This window comes from Salmo salar, chromosome 09 (assembly GCF_965601325.2).
Source record: "Salmo salar chromosome 09, fSalSal1, whole genome shotgun sequence".
Taxonomy (NCBI): Eukaryota; Metazoa; Chordata; class Actinopteri; order Salmoniformes; family Salmonidae; genus Salmo; species Salmo salar.
Genome location: NC_138299.1, coordinates 15,644,418 through 15,661,867, shown reverse-complemented (window position 1 = coordinate 15,661,867; position 17,450 = coordinate 15,644,418).

Genomic DNA, 17,450 nt, shown 5'->3' with positions numbered 1-17,450 from the left:
ACTACACCTCTCTCAAACACATAACAACCCCTCTCCGTCCTCCAACTACACCTCTCTCAAACACATAACAGACCTTCTCCTCTCTCCCGTCTATATCTCTCAATCCCACAGCATATGTCCCTCAAACCCATAACCCCACAGCAGCACTTCTCCCATCTCTCCCTCAATCAGGTCTGTCTGTCTGTCTGTCTGTCTGTCTGTCTGTCTGTCTGTCTGTCTGTCTGTCTGTCTGTCTGTCTGTCTGTCTGTCTGTCTGTCTGTCTGTCTGTCTGTCTGTCTGTCTGTCTGTCTGTCTGTCTGTAGTAGATACTCCTGTGAGAATCAAGGGTGGGTTTAACTCTATTTCACTCCCCTTCACCATATCTTCGCCTGGCAGGAAATATCTTTGCTGTTTTTGTTGTTGTTCTTGAACTGCATCCCGTGCGCAGCTGACTGCTGGCTCCCTGCCTCTTGAGCAGGAGGAGAGTCATGATAGGAATGCAAATGTGATACCACATATCAAGTATAAGTTATATATATATATATATTTATATATATACTGTATATATATAGCACTGATAAGTCTTGCATGAAAAATGTTGTCGTGTGTGTGTGTTTGTTCTATTCAAGCATTACTTGTTTGTCATTTGTTATATATGCTATAAGTTAGGCTTGGTGAGTTCTCTACCATGCCCTATAGGGAACTGCGAAATTCTACCATTCCCAATACAGAACTACAATATTTTGCAATGCCCTACAGAGAACTGTAATATTATATCATGCCCTATAGAGAACCGCAATATTCTACCATGCCCGATAGAGAACTGCAATATTCTCCCATGCCCTATAGAGAACTGCAATATTCTCCCATGCCCTATAGAGAACTGGAAAATTCTCCCATGCCCTATAGGGAACTGCAATATTCTACCATGGCCTATAGGGAACTGCAATATTATACAATTGCCAACAGGGAACTGCAAAATTCTACCATGCCATATAAGGAACTTTAACATTTTACAATGTCTCACAGGGACCTGCTATATTCTACCATGCCCTATAGAGAACTGCAATATCCTACCATGCAATATAGGGAACTGCAATATTCCACCGTGCCTTACAGGGAACAGCAATATTCTGCCATGGCCTAAAAGGTACTGCAATATTCAACCATGCCCTTTAGGGAATTGCAATATTCAACCATGCCCTTTAGGGAATTGCAATATTCAACCATGCCCTTTAGGGAAGAGCAATATTCTACAATGCCTTACAGGGAACTGCAATATTCTACAATGCCTAACAGGGAACTGCAATATTCTACAATGCCTTACAGGGAACTGCAATATTCTACAATGCCTAACAGGGAACTGCAATATTCTACAATGCCTTACAGGGAACTGCAATATTCTACAATGCCTAACAGGGAACTGCAATATTCTACCATGCCCTATAGAAAACTGCAATATTCTACCATGCAATATAGGGAACTGCTAAATTATACATTGCAATATAGGGAACTGCAATATTCTACCATGCACTATAGGGAATTGCAAAATTATACATTGCAATATAGGGAACTGCAATATTCTACCATGGCCTATAGAGAACTGCAATATTCTACCATGGCCTATAGAGAACTGCAAAATTCTACCATGGCCTATAGGGAACTGCAATATCCTACCATGGCCTATAGGGAACTGAAAAATTCTACCATGGACAACAAGGAACTTCAATATTCTACCATGGCCTATAGGGAACTGCAATATTCTACCATGGCCTATAGGGAACTGCAATATTCTACCATGGCCTATAGGGAACTGCAATATTCTACCATGGCCTATAGGGAACTGCAATATTCTACCATGGCCTATAGGGTACTGCAATATTCTACAATGGCCTATAGGGAACTGCAATATTATACCATAGCCTACAGGGAACTGCAAAATTCTACCATGCCATATAAGGAACTTTAATATTTTACAATGTCTCACAGAGAACTGCAATATTCTACCATGCCCTATAGAGAACTGCAATATCCTACAATGCCTTACAGGGAACTGCAATATTCTACCATGCCCTATAGAGAACTGCAATATCCTACAATGTCTCACAGAGAACTGCAATATTCTACCATGCCCTATAGAGAACTGCAATATCCTACAATGCAATATAGGGAACTGCAGTATTCTTATATATCCTACAGCTAACTGCAATATTCCACCGTGCCTTACAGGGAACAGCAATATTCTACTATGGCCTAAAAGGTACTGCAATATTCTACCATGCCCTTTAGGGAACTGCAAAATTAAACAATACATAGTAAGGAACTGCAAAATTCTACCATGCCCTATAGGGACCTGCAATTTCCTACCATGCAATATAGAGAACTGCAATACCCTACCATGCTCTATAGGGAACTGCAATATTCTACCATGCCCTATAGGGAACGGCAATATTCTACCATGCAATACAGAGAACAGCAATATTATACCATGCCCTAACTGCAATATTGTACCATGCCCTATAGGAATCTGCAATATTCTACTATGCCCTATAGAGAAACAAAATATTCTACCAAGCCCTATAGAGAACTTCAAAAATGTACCATAACACATAGAGAACTGCAAATTTCTACCATGCCCTCTACAGATCTGCAATATCCTACCATGCTCTGTAGAGAACTGCAATAATCTACCATGACCTATAGAGAACAGAAATATTCTACCATGGCCTATAGAGAACTGCAATATTCTACCATGCAATACAGAGAACTGCAAAATTCTACCGTGCCCTATACAGATTTGCAAAATTCTACCATTCCCTATAGAGAACTGCAAAATTGTACCATGCCCTATAGGGAACTGCAATATTCTACCATGCACTACAGAGAACTGCAACATTCTACCATGCAATATAGGGAACTGCAAAATTCTTATATATCCTTCAGAGATATGCCATTTTCTACCATAACATTTTAGTCATTTAGCAGACGCTCTTATCCAGAGCGACTTACAGTAGTGAATACATACATTTCATTTCATGCATTTTTTTACTGGCCCCCCCGTGGGAATCGAACCCACAACCCTGGCGTTGCACACACCATGCTGGCATTGCAAACACCATGCTCTACCAACTGAGCCACAGGGAAGACCCTATAGTGACCTATAACCTATAGTGAACTTCAATATTCTACCATGGCATATAGGGAACTGCAAAATTCTACCATGGCCTAAAGGGAACTGCAAAATTCTACCATGGCCTATAGGGAACTGCAATATTCTACCATGGCCTATAGGGAACTGCAAAATTCTACCATGGCCTATAGGGAACTGCAAAATTCTACCATGGACTATAGGGAACTGCAATATTCTACCATGGCCTATAGGGAACTGCAAAATTCTACCATGGTCTATAGGGAACTGCAATATTCTACCATGGCCTATAGGGAACTGCAATATTCTACCATGGCCTATAGGGAACTGCAAAATTCTACACTGCCATATAAGGAACTTTAATATTTTACAATGTCTCACAGGGAACTGCAATATTCTACCATGCCCTATAGAGAACTGCAATATCCTACCATGCAATATAGGGAACTGCAATATTCTTATATATCTTACAGCTAACTGCAATATTCCACCGTGCCTTACAGGGAACAGCAATATATTCTACCATGGCCTAAAAGGTACTGCAATATTCTACCATGCCCTTTAGGGAACTGCAATATTCTACAATGCCCTATAGGGAAATGCAAAATTAAACGATACATAGTAAGGAACTGCAATACTCTACCACGGCTTATAGGGATCTGCAATATTCTACCATGCCCTATAGAGAACTACAATATTCTACCATGCCCTATAGGGAACTTCAAAATTCTACCGCGCAATATAGAGAACTGCAATATTCTGCCATGCAATATAGGGAACTGCAAAATTATACATTGCAATATAGGGAACTGCAAAATTATACCATGCAATATAGGCAATTGCAAAATTATACATTGCACTATAGGGAACTGCAATATTCTACCATGCACTATAGGGAACTGCAATATTCTACCATGGCCTATAGAGAACTGCAAAATTCTACCATGGACTACAGGGAACTGCAATATCCTACCATGGCCTATAGGGAACTGCATATCCTACCATGGCCTACAGGGAACATTCTACCATGGCCTATAGGGTACTGCAATATTCTACAATGCCCTATAGGGAACTGCAAAATTAAACAATACATAGTAAGGAACTGCAATACTCTACCACGGCTTATAGGGATCTGCAATATTCTACCATGCCCTTTAGAGAACTAGAATATTCTACCATGCAATATAGAGAACTGCAATATTCTACCATGCAATATAGGGAACTGCAAAATTATACATTGCATAAGGGGAAATATGCAATATTATTAATTTAATTTTCATGTAGGCTCTATGGAAATGGCCTGGAAATGCCATTGCACGGAGCAAAGGATATCTGCAAAAAAAGTTTTTTCAATTCTAAAAACTGGCAAAAACGTATATTAACTGAAAAATGACATATGTAGTTTCTTGCAATTTGTCACGACTCCCACCGAAGGTGGCGCCCCCTTCTGCTCGGCGGTCGTCGTCAACGGCCTACTAGCTGCCACTGATTCCTTTTTTTGTTTTCCCCCTTTCTGTTATTGTTTGCACCTGTCCTTAGTTGGGGTGGCTTGTGTTTTCGCCATTTGGCTCATTAAAGCCATTACCCTGTATCGCTGCTTCCTGCGTTTGATTCCTCTCCCACTACGCCCGAGCATTACAGAATCCCGCACCACCTATGGAGTCAGCAGGAGCAGCGGCTAACCCCCTTCCCTCGATGGAGGAACGCGTGCTCCATCATATAGCCGTCCTCCACCGAATCGGATCCGCGATTGATCAACTGATGGAGAGGATGGACCGATGGGAGAGGAGTGGTCTCCTCTCTCCACCTCCGGCTCCTCCGACGCAGCCACCTCCGCCTCCCACTGCGTCTGGCTCTGGCGCGCTTCGTCTGGCGCTCCCGAGGGAGTATGATGGAGCGACGGCTGGGTGCCAGGGATTTCTGCTCCAGCTCAAGCTGTACCTGGCCACCGTCAGACCTGCTCCCTCGGGAGAGGAGAGCGTGAGTGCCCTCGTTTCCTGCCTGACGGGCCGAGCTCTGAAGTGGGCCAATGCTGTCTGGAATGGTCCGGACTCGGCGAGAGACCACTATCCAGAGTTCACCCGCCGCTTTCGGGCCGTGTTCGACCACCCTCCGGAAGGAAGAGCGGCGAGTGAGCGGCTGTTCCACCTCAGGCAGGAGACGAGGAGCGCGCAGGACTTCGCACTGGAGTTCAGGACCTTGGCTGCTGGGGCGGGGTGGAACGACAGGGCCCTCATAGACCATTATCGGTGTAGTCTCCGGGCGGACGTCCGCAGGGAGCTAGCCTGTCAGGACAACGCTCTTTCTCTTGATGAGCTCATCGATATGTCTATCCGACTGGACAATCTGCTGGCTGCCCGCGGGCGTTCGGAAAGGGTCCTGTCCGTTCCACCTCCGTGCACCCCCGTGGCTTTTCCTGCACCAGCTGTGGTTGGAGAGGACACACGGCCGACCGGTGCTGGAGGAGTCAGTCTGGGAGTCGAGAGGGCAGGCAGAACACTTCTCGGTCACCCCAGGTGAGTCAGCACCAAACTCACCCAGAACCCCCTGTTGGTCATGTGTTCTTATTCATTTTGTTTTCGGATTTTTTTCCCTCTTCCCAGCATAGGGCGCTAGTCGATTCAGGCGCAGCTGGGAACTTTATGGATCGCGGACTCGCCATTAAGCTGGGCATTCTGCGAGTGCCGATAGATTCCCCCTTCCCCGTGCACTCCCTAGATAGCCGGCCATTAGGGTCAGGGCTAGTCAGGGAGTCTACGGTTCCACTGGACATGGTAATGCAGGGGAATCAAGGAACGGATTCGTTTCTTTCTTATCGATTCGCCTGCGTTTCCGGTGGTGCTGGGGGTCCCCTGGCTGGCTGATCACAATCCCCGGATTTCGTGGAAACAGGGGGTTCTCCAGGGGTGGTCCGAGGAGTGTTCAGGGAGGTGTCTAGGAGTTTCCATAGGTGCCACGTCGGTGGAGCGTCCAGACCAGGTGTCCACCGTGCGCATTCTCCCTGAATACGTGATTTGGCGATCACTTTTTGTAAAAAGAGGGTGACCAAATTACCACCTCATCGACAGGGGGATTGTGCGATAGATCTCCAGGTTAACGCTGCGCTTCCCAAGAGTCACGTGTACCCCTTGTCACAGGAGGAGACGGTGGCTATGGAGACATATGTCACGGAATCTCTGGGACAGGGGTACATTCGGCCCTCCATCTCACCCGCCTCCTCGAGTTTCTTTTTTTGAAGAAAAAGGAGGGAGGTCTGCGTCCGTGCATTGATTACAGAGGTCTAAATGCTATCACCCTGAGAGTAATGGGCAGGCGGAGAGGGTGAACCAGGAGGTGGGCAGGTTTCTGAGGTCGTATTGCCAGGACCGGCCAGGGGAGTGGGCGAGGTACATTCCTTGGGCGGAGTTAGCCCAGAACTCACTTCGTCACTCCACTACTAACCTGTCACCCTTTCAGTGTGTTTTGGGTTACCAGCCGGTCCTGGCACTATGGCACCAGAGCCAAACCGAGGCTCCTGCGGTGGAGGAACGGGTACAGCGCTCCAAGGAGACCTGGAGAGCTGTCCGGGAATCCCTGAAGGAGGCCAGTGTACGGCAGAAGAGGAGTGCTGACCGCCACTGCAGTGAGGCACCCGTGTTCGTACCGGGGACAGGGTCTGGCTCTTGACCCGGAACCTGCCCCTCCGCATGCACTGCCGGAAGCTGGGGCAGCAGTGTGTGGGGCCCTTCAAAGTCCTGAGGAGGATAAACGAGGTGTGTTATCGGTTACAACTCCCTTCCTATTACCGTATTAACCCCTCGTTTCATGTGTCTCTCCTCAGGCCGGTGGTAGCTGGTCCCCTACAGGAAGATGAGGTGCCGGAGGTCCCTCCGCCCCCTCTGGACATCGGGGGGTCCCCGGCGTTCAGCATACGGGCCATTCTGGACTCGAGACGCCGGGTGAGGGGCCTGCAGTACCTCGTGGACTGGGAGGAGTACGGTCTGGAGGAGAGGTGCTGGGTGCCGGTGGAGGACGTCTTGGACCCATCCATGTTGAAGGATTTCCATCGCCTCCGTCTGGATCGCCCGGCGCCTCGCCCTCCGGGTCGTCCTCGAGGCCGGTTTCAGCGCGATGCAGGAGCCGCGCGTCGGGGGGGGGGTACTGTCACGACTCCCACCGAAGGTGGCGCCCCCTCCTGCTTGGGTGGCGCTCGGCGGTCATCGTCACCGGCCTACTAGCTGCCACTGATTCCTTTTTTGTTTTCCCCCTTTCTGTTATTGTTTGCACCTGTCCTTAGTTGGGTTGATTAGCGGGGCTATATGAGCTAGCTGGCCCGCCTGCTCTTTGTGCGGGATTGTTTCTCTGTTGTTTGCTTGTGTACACGCTGATTGTGTTTTTGCGCTAGTGCGTGGTTTTTGCGCCGACTGTGTTTTCCCCTGTGTTTGGGGCACTTTGTTTTGTGTGCGCTCTCATCGCTGTTTGGGGTGGCTTGTGTTTTCGCCATTTGGCTCATTAAAAGCCACTACCCTGTATCGCTGCTTCCTGCGTTTGATTCCTCTCCCACTACGCCCGAGCATTACACAATTGCCATTTGTGACTTTAAATAACATTTATCTCAAAACATTGATTCCTAAAAGGGGTGTTCAGAGATTTTGGGCTTTATTCAATTTTCATTGCCGAAGTTCAGCTTTACAGCTTTAAAGGCAATGTTCTCGCTTTATATGCATATATCGGTGTCACGCCTGCACCCACTCCCCCTCTCTGGTGCTCGAGGGCGCCAGGCTTCCCTTCATTATGCACAACTGTCACCATCATTACGCACAGATGCGAAATATTGGACTCACCTGGACTTTGTTGATTAACCCCTCTATATCGGTCTGCTCCTCACTTTGTTCCCTGTATCAGCATTTGTGTAGTTATTTTTCCCCTGTCCAGACGCTGTTCCTGTTCTGTTTCATGTCCATGTTTCATTAAATGTTCCTGTACCTGCTTCTCCTCTCCAGCGTCGATCCCTACAGAATGCTGAAACCATGAAAGGAAGCATCAGGGAGTTTGGGCTTTTTGTTTTGGTTGGTGATGTTGGGTCTGGGTGCCGTCACTGACGGAACCGGGGATGCCTCAGGTAACTCGTCGGGCTTCCATGCCTTAGCTGGCTCGAGACGTCTTCTTGCCTAGGTTGGCTCAGCAGGCGCCCACCCCATGTCATGCTTCAGCCGGCAGATCAGGCTCCCACGGCTCAGCCGGTTCGTCAGGCTCCCACGCCTCAGCGGGATCGTCAGGCTTCTATGCCTTAGCCAGCTTGTCCAGCGCCCATGCCTTGGCATGGCCCGTCAGGCTCGCCTAGGTGGGACACCGGGTGGTGCCCCTAGAGGGGGGGGGGGGTACTGTCAAGCCTGCTCCCACCCTCCCCCTCTCTGGCGCTCGATGGCGCCAGGCTTCCCTTCATTACGCACATCTGTCACCATCATTACGTGCAGCTGCACAATATTGGACTCACCTGGACTCCATTACCTTGTTGATTACTCCTTTATATTTGTCTGCTCTACACTTTATTCCCTGTGTCAGCATTTACGTCGTCGTTATTTTTCCCCTGTCCAGACGCTGTTTCCGTTCTGTTTCATGCCCGTGCTTCATTAAATGTTCAATCCCTGTACCTGCTTCTCGTCTCCAGCGTCGATCTTTACAATCGGCTCAATTGGAAATTACCTTAACATTTCTATTGCGGAATCTGTAATGCTTCAGCTTTACAGATTGAATAGAGCCCTTGGTTTACTCCATCAGATCTGTCTAAAAGTCTAAATTAATCAGGAATGAGCAGGGTCAGCTATACCATAACCCTCTACCGTCTAAGCCCTGTTTAAGCCGAGGGGAGCGGGGAGGAGGGGTTCTACTAAGCTATATGGAATTATTTTAAGAAGGTCAGACCAAGGCTCATTTAGCTATTTGATTTTGAAGTGTCCAAAAAATATATAAACAAAATTCTTTATGAACATTTTTATTTGGCCTTACTGCTAATAGCCCATACAAACACATTGAATAACAGATTTACTACATTGAACAACAGATAGTCCTAAAAAAACAAAGCGAAACTGTAGGCCAAACCGCTCGGACGCTACAGACGATTTTGGGAGAAGACCGCTTTTCGGGATGTCTCATGGTCTGACAAACACCGCTCCAGCTCTGTCACCTTTCACCGCAGATGCGGAAGTGCGACATCGCCGTATGCGGTGGATTGAGACGCATCCAATGCAAAGAAACTGATATCTCTAGCTTTTACTGATGGATTGTTGTGGGATTTTTTATTATTATGCGAGAGATTTCCGCGGGGCTGTAGAAATCAACTCTAGGGGGATAAGGACCCCTTATTCATGTCCTCATTACATGTAGTGGAACAAGACCACTTATGGTCTGTAAATGTATCTACTTTTGATAGATTTCAAGAAACAATATTGGAATGACCATGGTCACAAGCATAAACTGTAAACTCCATCTGCCGGATAGATTCAAATAGAATGTGCATTTTGCAGATTGATATAAAGAGAACTCTATTCTTAGGGCAGAAGGGTTATCATTGGTTGTTGCAAAAAGGTCAAGAGGCTTGGTTTACACGAGGCAACAAGATTTTTTCGCAAGTCCAACAGTAATCATGATCCACCACGACAGGTGCCTGTTAACATGCTAGCTAGCAAAATTATTTTGTGCAAGCCATATCCAAGAAGTAAGTTGAATGAGTAGATGAGAACTTTTTAAGAAATAAATTAAACAGTTTTAGCTTGATTGCAAGCTTGCTAACTAGCATAATTTACTCTGAAGAAGCCTATTTAACAAATTATATTTGGAGAGGGGGGATATGGCTACTTTGGGAATCTAGCTAGCTAAGTAAGCTAGCTAACGTTAGCTTAGCTAGTAAGCTAACAAGCTAGCAAAGTTTTTTTCCAAGAAGCATGTTTACCAGTCACATGAATATATAGAAGACAAGGATAATGACCCTATTGCGGCTCCCCACAGACATGCTGCCCCCATTTCTCCTAGTCAACCATCTTCTAACTGCCCATTGACATATTACAAGAACAAAGCCATTAGGCCCTGCTTCAATGGCGAAGGTGCATAAAGATGGAGGAGTTCAGATATGACGTCATTGTTTGAGCACTATCCACAGACTTTAAACTACGACGCGCGACATGATTCAGTGTGCCTTTAAATCAGCACAATCAGCTTCTTAGTTTTTTCTAATTGCTGCGGTCTTGGAGCTAGATTTAGGATCATGTGTACTGTGCTAATGTCAATTAAAAAAAAGAGTAAGGGAGAGAACTATACGATACGGCGAATGAGCCGTTTGTGTTAAGTACATGGGGAGGAATTCGTCTTTAAGCACCTTCGTCATTGAATAAAATCAGAAGTAGTATATATGAAGTCAGTCTCTTATCTTACACACCTGATGCACATGAAACCAGTACAATAGGATATTGGACTCGGGAACACTTTTCTGACTGCATTCAGCTCTTTGAGGTCTCTATCATTCATCACAGACATATAAAACCAAACACAAGTGAAATAAGTAGAGAGCTAGAACTGGATGGATGAATGGAGGGAAGGATTGTTACCGGTTAGAAGCAAGGGTCCTACGTTATGTTATGATAGTTGGTTGCACACAGTACGAGATGAGGGTTCCGAAATAGTGAGTATCAAAGCAATTAATAAGAATGTTGATTATGATGACAACAGTTTTTGAACACTGTCCACAATAGAGTGAATACAATGGTATTAGACAAGAGTGTTTTACCAACAATTAAATGATGATCTTGACTGGGAATTAAGCATGGATTGGCCTGCCGTAATTTCTCTAAATACCTCCCCTAGAGTGTCAGTTTTTTCCTCAGAATTAAACATGCTATATGAAGTCCTCTACCACTATGCTTGATGGTAAGGATAGCATAGAACGCATAACCATAGGTTAGTGGCATCCAGAAATACCATGGGATGTGGGATCTCTTGTAGTTGTTGTTTTGGCCATTTTCTTTGGACAACTATCATCAGATGCTGCTTAGATACATTACAGAGAGGATGATAGATTAGAATGTTGTCCTTCAGATCAGAATTGACTAGCTTTTCTACACTGGTGTTCTCTTTCACATCAAGGACTGATAAGGCTTTCAAGCTTCATTTGATGTTGCGAACATCTTTAGGGGCTTGAAAGTAATACCGGGTGTCGTTTGTTGCCGTGTCCTTTACTCATAGCCCGATCACAAATCTTCACAAGCACCTCTGATATAGAGCATCCTTGAGAAAGCCACAACTCCACAAAGGACAGAAGCTCAGGATCAATGCGGTGACAACCCCCTGTTTTGCGTCAGCATAGTCATGTCCAATGTGTTCTACCATTTTGTGTACGACAGCACCTTTAAAACCAGTGTCCCTAACAATTTTAAAAGAAACATAGGCCCCACACCAATTATCCCTAGTGTCACATGGTTTTCCTATGCTTCACCCTATTGGCTTGCTGCTTCATTCACATGAATAGTGGAAGTATTCATTACTGAGAGAGTGAACTGCTTTGAATTATGTTTTGGTTTCTGTTTGAACCTTCTCTATGTACATTCTCAAAAATTCCTCATCTCCATCAAAAAGGACAACCTCATGTTCACGCCTCTCATCTTTCTCTTTTTTAAGACGCTTTTCAACTCCTCTCAACCATACACCCTCCATTTCCTGTAGAAAAGACAAATGTTGTAAATTACAATAGAAAAAAGCTAATTCAGAGATAAGAATGAATAAACACTTTAGGCTAATCAAACAAAATCATGCACAATTTAAATTGTTATAGTTCCACTTCTTCAGTAGGCTATAGAACGTAAAGTCATAGCTGAATGTACAGTTGAAGTCGGAAGTTTACATACACTTAGGTTGGAGTCATTAAAACTCGTTTTTCAACCACTACACACATTTCTTGTTAAACTATAGTTTTGGCCAGTCGGTTAGGACATCTACTTTGTGCATGACACAAGTAATCTTTCCAACAATTGTTTACAGAGAGATTATTTCACTTATAATTCACTGTATCACAATTCCAGTGGGTCAGAAGTTTACATACACTAAGTTGACTGTGCCTTTAAACAGCTTGGAATATATGATAGGCTAATTGACATCATTTGAGTCAATTGGAGGTGTACGTGTGGATGTATTTCAAGGCCTATATTCAAACTCAGTGCCTCTTTGCTTGACATCATGGGAAAATCAAAAGAAATCAGCCAAAACCTCAGAAAAAATATTGTAGACATCCACAAGTCTGGTTCATCCTTGGGAGCAATTTCCAAACGCCTGAAAGTACCACATTCATCTGTACAAACAATAATACGCAAGTATAAACACCATGGGACCACGCAGCCGTCATACCGCTCAGGAAGGAGACGCGTTCTGTCTCCTAGAGATGAACGTACTGTGGTGCGAAAAGTGCAAATCAATCCCAGAACAACAGCAAAGGACCTTGTGAAGATGCTGGAGGAAACAGGTACAAAAGTATCTATATCCACAGTAAAACAAGCCCTATATCGACATAACCTGAAAGGCAGCAAGGAAGAAGCCACTGCTCCAAAACCGCCATAAAAAAGACAGACTACCGTTTGAAACTGCACATGGGGACAAAGAGCATGTTTTTTGGAGAAATGTCCTCTGGTCTGATGATACAGAAATAGAACTGTTTGGCCAAAAGGGGGAGGCTTGCAAGCTGAAGAACACCATCCCAACCGTGAAGCACGGGGGTGGCAGCATCATGTTGTGGGGGTGCTTTGCTGCAGGAGGGACTGGTGCACTTCACAAAATAGATGGCGTCTTGAGGAGGAAAATTATGTGGATATATTGAAGCAACATCTCAAGACATAAGTCAGGAAGTTAAAGCTTGGTCGCAAATGGGTCTTCCAAATGGACAATGACCCCAAGTATACTTCCAAAGTTGTGGCAAAATGGCTTGAGGACAACAAAGTCAAGGTATTGGAGTAACCTCAATCTCATAGAAAATGTGTGGACAGAACTGAAAAAGCATGTGTGAGCAAGGAGGACTACAAACCTGATTCAGTTACACTAGCTCTGTCAGGAGGAATGGGCCAAAATTCACCCAACTTATTGTGGGAAGCTTGTGGAAGGCTACCCGAAATGTTAGACCCAAGTTAAACAATTTAAAGGCAATGCTACCAAATACTAATTGAGTGTATGTAAACTTCTGACCTACTGGGAATGTGATGAAAGACATAAAAGCTGAATAAATCCTTCTCCCTACTATTATTCTGACATTTCACATTCTTAAAATAAAGTGGTGATCCTAATTGACCTAAGACAGGGAATTTTTACTAGGAGTAAATGTCAGGAATTGTGAAAAACTGAGTTTAAATGTATTTGGCTAAGGTGTATGTAAACTTCCGACTTCAACTGTATAATATTATAGGCATTTTGCCATTTTACTGCTCATACCAACGCTCCCCTCAAGCTAGCTAGCTATACACTGGTTTGACAAGATGAAACAAATGGTAGAACTCAATAAACTTTGTTGGCTTCACTTATGCACACTAACATTCAATCACTGAGATAAAGCTGATCTTGAGGCTGATATATACTGAATAGAAGACACCCTCTGCCATAACTACACTATCAATAAAGACTGTCACAAGATAAATGTGAGCATGGTAAGGTTTAATAAGGCGTCAATTTCAACACAGTTTCAATATGGTTTTAATAATTTCGATGTCGATTGAGATCGTTTTCCCTCCCCCCAATTTTTATAAAATCATATTTTTGGGAGTGGCAACAGTGATTTAGCACCACAGCTAAATTACTATAGCGGAAAGACTGACTATTGATGTAGCTAGCTATGCAGAACTGTTCAACTGCTGTTTGAAGACTTTGCATCAAACTAGCTGGCTTACTAGTTGCAAGAACTAATGTTTCACAGCAAGCTTCTTACTGATGTAGCAAGCTGCCCTGGCTAACAGCTAGTTATCTAGCTAGGTAGTGAGTTAGTTACTCACTAGCTAGCTAACATAGATACCTAACATAGCTAGCTAGCTAGATGGATTGACAACCCATCTAGCTAGCTATGAACTAACGTTGCACAGCAAGCTAGGTGGCTGTGTTGGCTAGCAAGCTGTATGATTATCTGTCACAAAAAAACAAGCTTCTTACTGATGTTGCAAGCTGCCCTGACTAACAGATAGTTATCTAGCAAGCTAGTGAGTTAGCTACATGGATTGACGACCCACCTAGCTAGCTAATGTCAGCTAGCTATTGCTACTGTTGTTTGACACTGGTTGTTATTATTGTTTTATTAGTCAAGGCATATTTAGCACTGTAAGGTGGTTGCTACCTAAAAAAAAGTAACATTTGTAAAAGTAACATTAAGTAGCTTACCCGTTGTTAGATTCGTAGTAGCAAGCAATAGTGATGCAAATGCGATAACTGAATCTGGTAAATCCAACAATTGACCTTTGAGCAAGCCAAACATATTCCTTCTATCCCCAGGGCAGAGTTGCCCTAGGAACAACGTTGACAGCACTTTGGTTGAAATACAGTACCAGTCAAAAGTTTATACACACCTACTCATTCAAGGGTTATTCTTAATTGTTACTATTTTCTACATTGTAGAATAATAGTGAAGATATCAAAACTATGAAATAGCACATATGGAATCATGTAGTAACCAAAAAAGTGTTAACAAGTCAAAATAGATTTTATATTTGAAATTCTTCAAAGTAGCCACCCTTTGCCTTGATAACAGCTTTGCACACTTTGGCATCCTCTCAACCAGCTTCATGAGGAATGCTTTTTCAACAGTCTTGAAGGAGTTCCCACATATGCAGAGCACTTGTTGGCTGCTTATCTTTCGCTCTGCGGTCCAACTCATCCCAAACCATCCCAATTGGGTTGAGGTCAGGTGATTGTGGAGGCCAGGTCATCTGATGCAGCACTCCATCACTCTCCTTCTTGATCAAGTAGCCCTTTCACAGCCTGGAAGTGTGTTTTGGGTCATTGTCCTGTTGAAAAACAAATGATAGTCCCACTAAGCGCAAACCAGATGGGATGGCGTATTGCTGCATAATGCTGTGGTAGACATGCTTGTTAACCTGTTAGGGCTAGGGGGCAGTATTTGCACGGCTGGATAAAAAAAATGTACCCGACTTAATCTGGTTACTAATCCTACCCAGTAACTAGAATATGCATATACTTATTATATATGGATAGAAAACACTCTAAAGTTTCTAAAACTGTTTGAATGGTGTCTGTGAGTATAACAGAACTCATTTGGCAGGCAAAACCCTGAGACATTTTCTGACAGGAAGTGGATACCTGATGTGTTGTATTACCTTTAAACCTATGCCATTGAAAAACACAGGGGCTGAGGAATATTTTGGCACTTCCTATTGCTTCCACTAGATGTCACCAGCCTTTACAAAGTGTTTTGAGTCTTCTGGAGGGAGATCTGACCGAACAAGAGCCATGGAACGATGATGGCCCATTAGACACCTGGCGCGCGAGTTCATGTTGGGTACCCTTGTTCCAATACGTTATAAAAGAGTATGCATTCGTCCACCTTGAATATTATTCATGTTCTGGTTAAAAAAGGCCCTAATGATTTATGCTATACAACGTTTGACATGTTTGAACGAACGTAAATATATTTTTTCCCCTCGTTCATGAAGTGAAGTCCGGCGGGCTTAGATCATGTGCTAACAAGACGGAGATTTTTGGACATAAATGATGAGCTTTTTTGAACAAAACTACATTCGTTATGGACCTGTGATACCTGGAAGTGACATCTGATGAAGAGAATCAAAGGTAATGGATTATTTACATAGTATTTTCGATTTTAGATCTCCCCAACATGACGACTAGTCTGTATCGCAACGCGTATTTTTCTGGGCGCAGTGCTCAGATTATTGCAAAGTGTGATTTCCCAGTAAGGTTATTTTTAAATCTGGCAAGTTGATTGCGTTCAAGAGATGTAAATCTATAATTCTTTAAATTACAATATAATATTTTACCAATGTTTTCTAATTTTAATTATTTAATTTGTGATGCTGACTTGACTGCCGGTTATTGGAGGGAAACGATTTCCTCAACATCAATGCCATAGTAAAACGCTGTTTTTGGATATAAATATGAACTTGATAGAACTAAAAATGCATGCATTGTCTAACATAATGTCCTAGAAGTGTCATCTGATGGAGATTGTAAAAGGTTAGTGCATCATTTTAGCTGGTTTTATGGTTTTGGTGACCCTGTCTTTGAATTGACAAAACATTACACACAACTCTTGTAAATGTACTGTCCTAACATACTCTAAATTTATGCTTTCGCCGTAAAACCTTTTTGAAATCGTAAAACGTGGTTAGATTAAGGAGATGTTTATCTTTCAAAGGGTGTAAAATAGTTGTATGTTTGAAAAATTTGAATTTTGACATTTATTTGGATTCAAATTTGCCGCTCTTGAAATGCACCTGCTGTTGATGGAGTGCACCACGGGGGGGACGCCTGCGTCCCACCTAGCCCATAGAGGTTAACCTGTTATGGCTAGGGGGCAGTATTTTCACGGCCGGATAAAAAAAACGGACCCGATTTAATCTGGTTACTACTCCTGCCCAGAAACTAGAATATGCATATAATTAGTAGATTTGGATAGAAAACACTCTAAAGTTTCTAAAACTGTTTGAATGGTGTCTGTGAGTATAACAGAACTCATATGGCAGGCCAAAACCTGACAAGATTCCATACAGGAAGTGCCCTGTCTGACAATTTATTGTCCTTCTGTAGCATCTCTATCAAAAATACAGCATCTGTGCTGTAATGTGACATTTTCTAAGGCTTCCATTGGCTCTCAGAAGGCGCCAGAAAGTGTAATGGGGTGTCAGCAGTCTGGGCGAAGAACAGCAGGAGTATTTGTTAGCGGTCAGGCTGGGAACAGTGACAGTGGAGATGCGCGTCCACGAGACTACTCCATTTTTTTCTTTCAGCTTTGAATGAATACAACGTCGCCCGGTTGGAATATTATCACTATTTTATGAGAAAAATAGCATAAAAATTGATTTTAAACAGCATTTGACATGCTTCGAAGTGCGGTAATGGAATATTTTGAAATTGTTTGTCACGAAATGCGCTCGCGCGTCACCCTTCGGATAGTGACCTCAACGCACGAACAAAACGGAGCTATTTGAATGTAACTATGGATTAATTGGAACCAAAACAACATTTGTTGTTGAAGTAGAAGTCCTGGGAGTGCATTCTGATGAAGAACAGCAAAGGTAATCCAATTTTTCTTATAGTAATTCTGAGTTTAGTGAGCACCAAACTTGGTGTCAA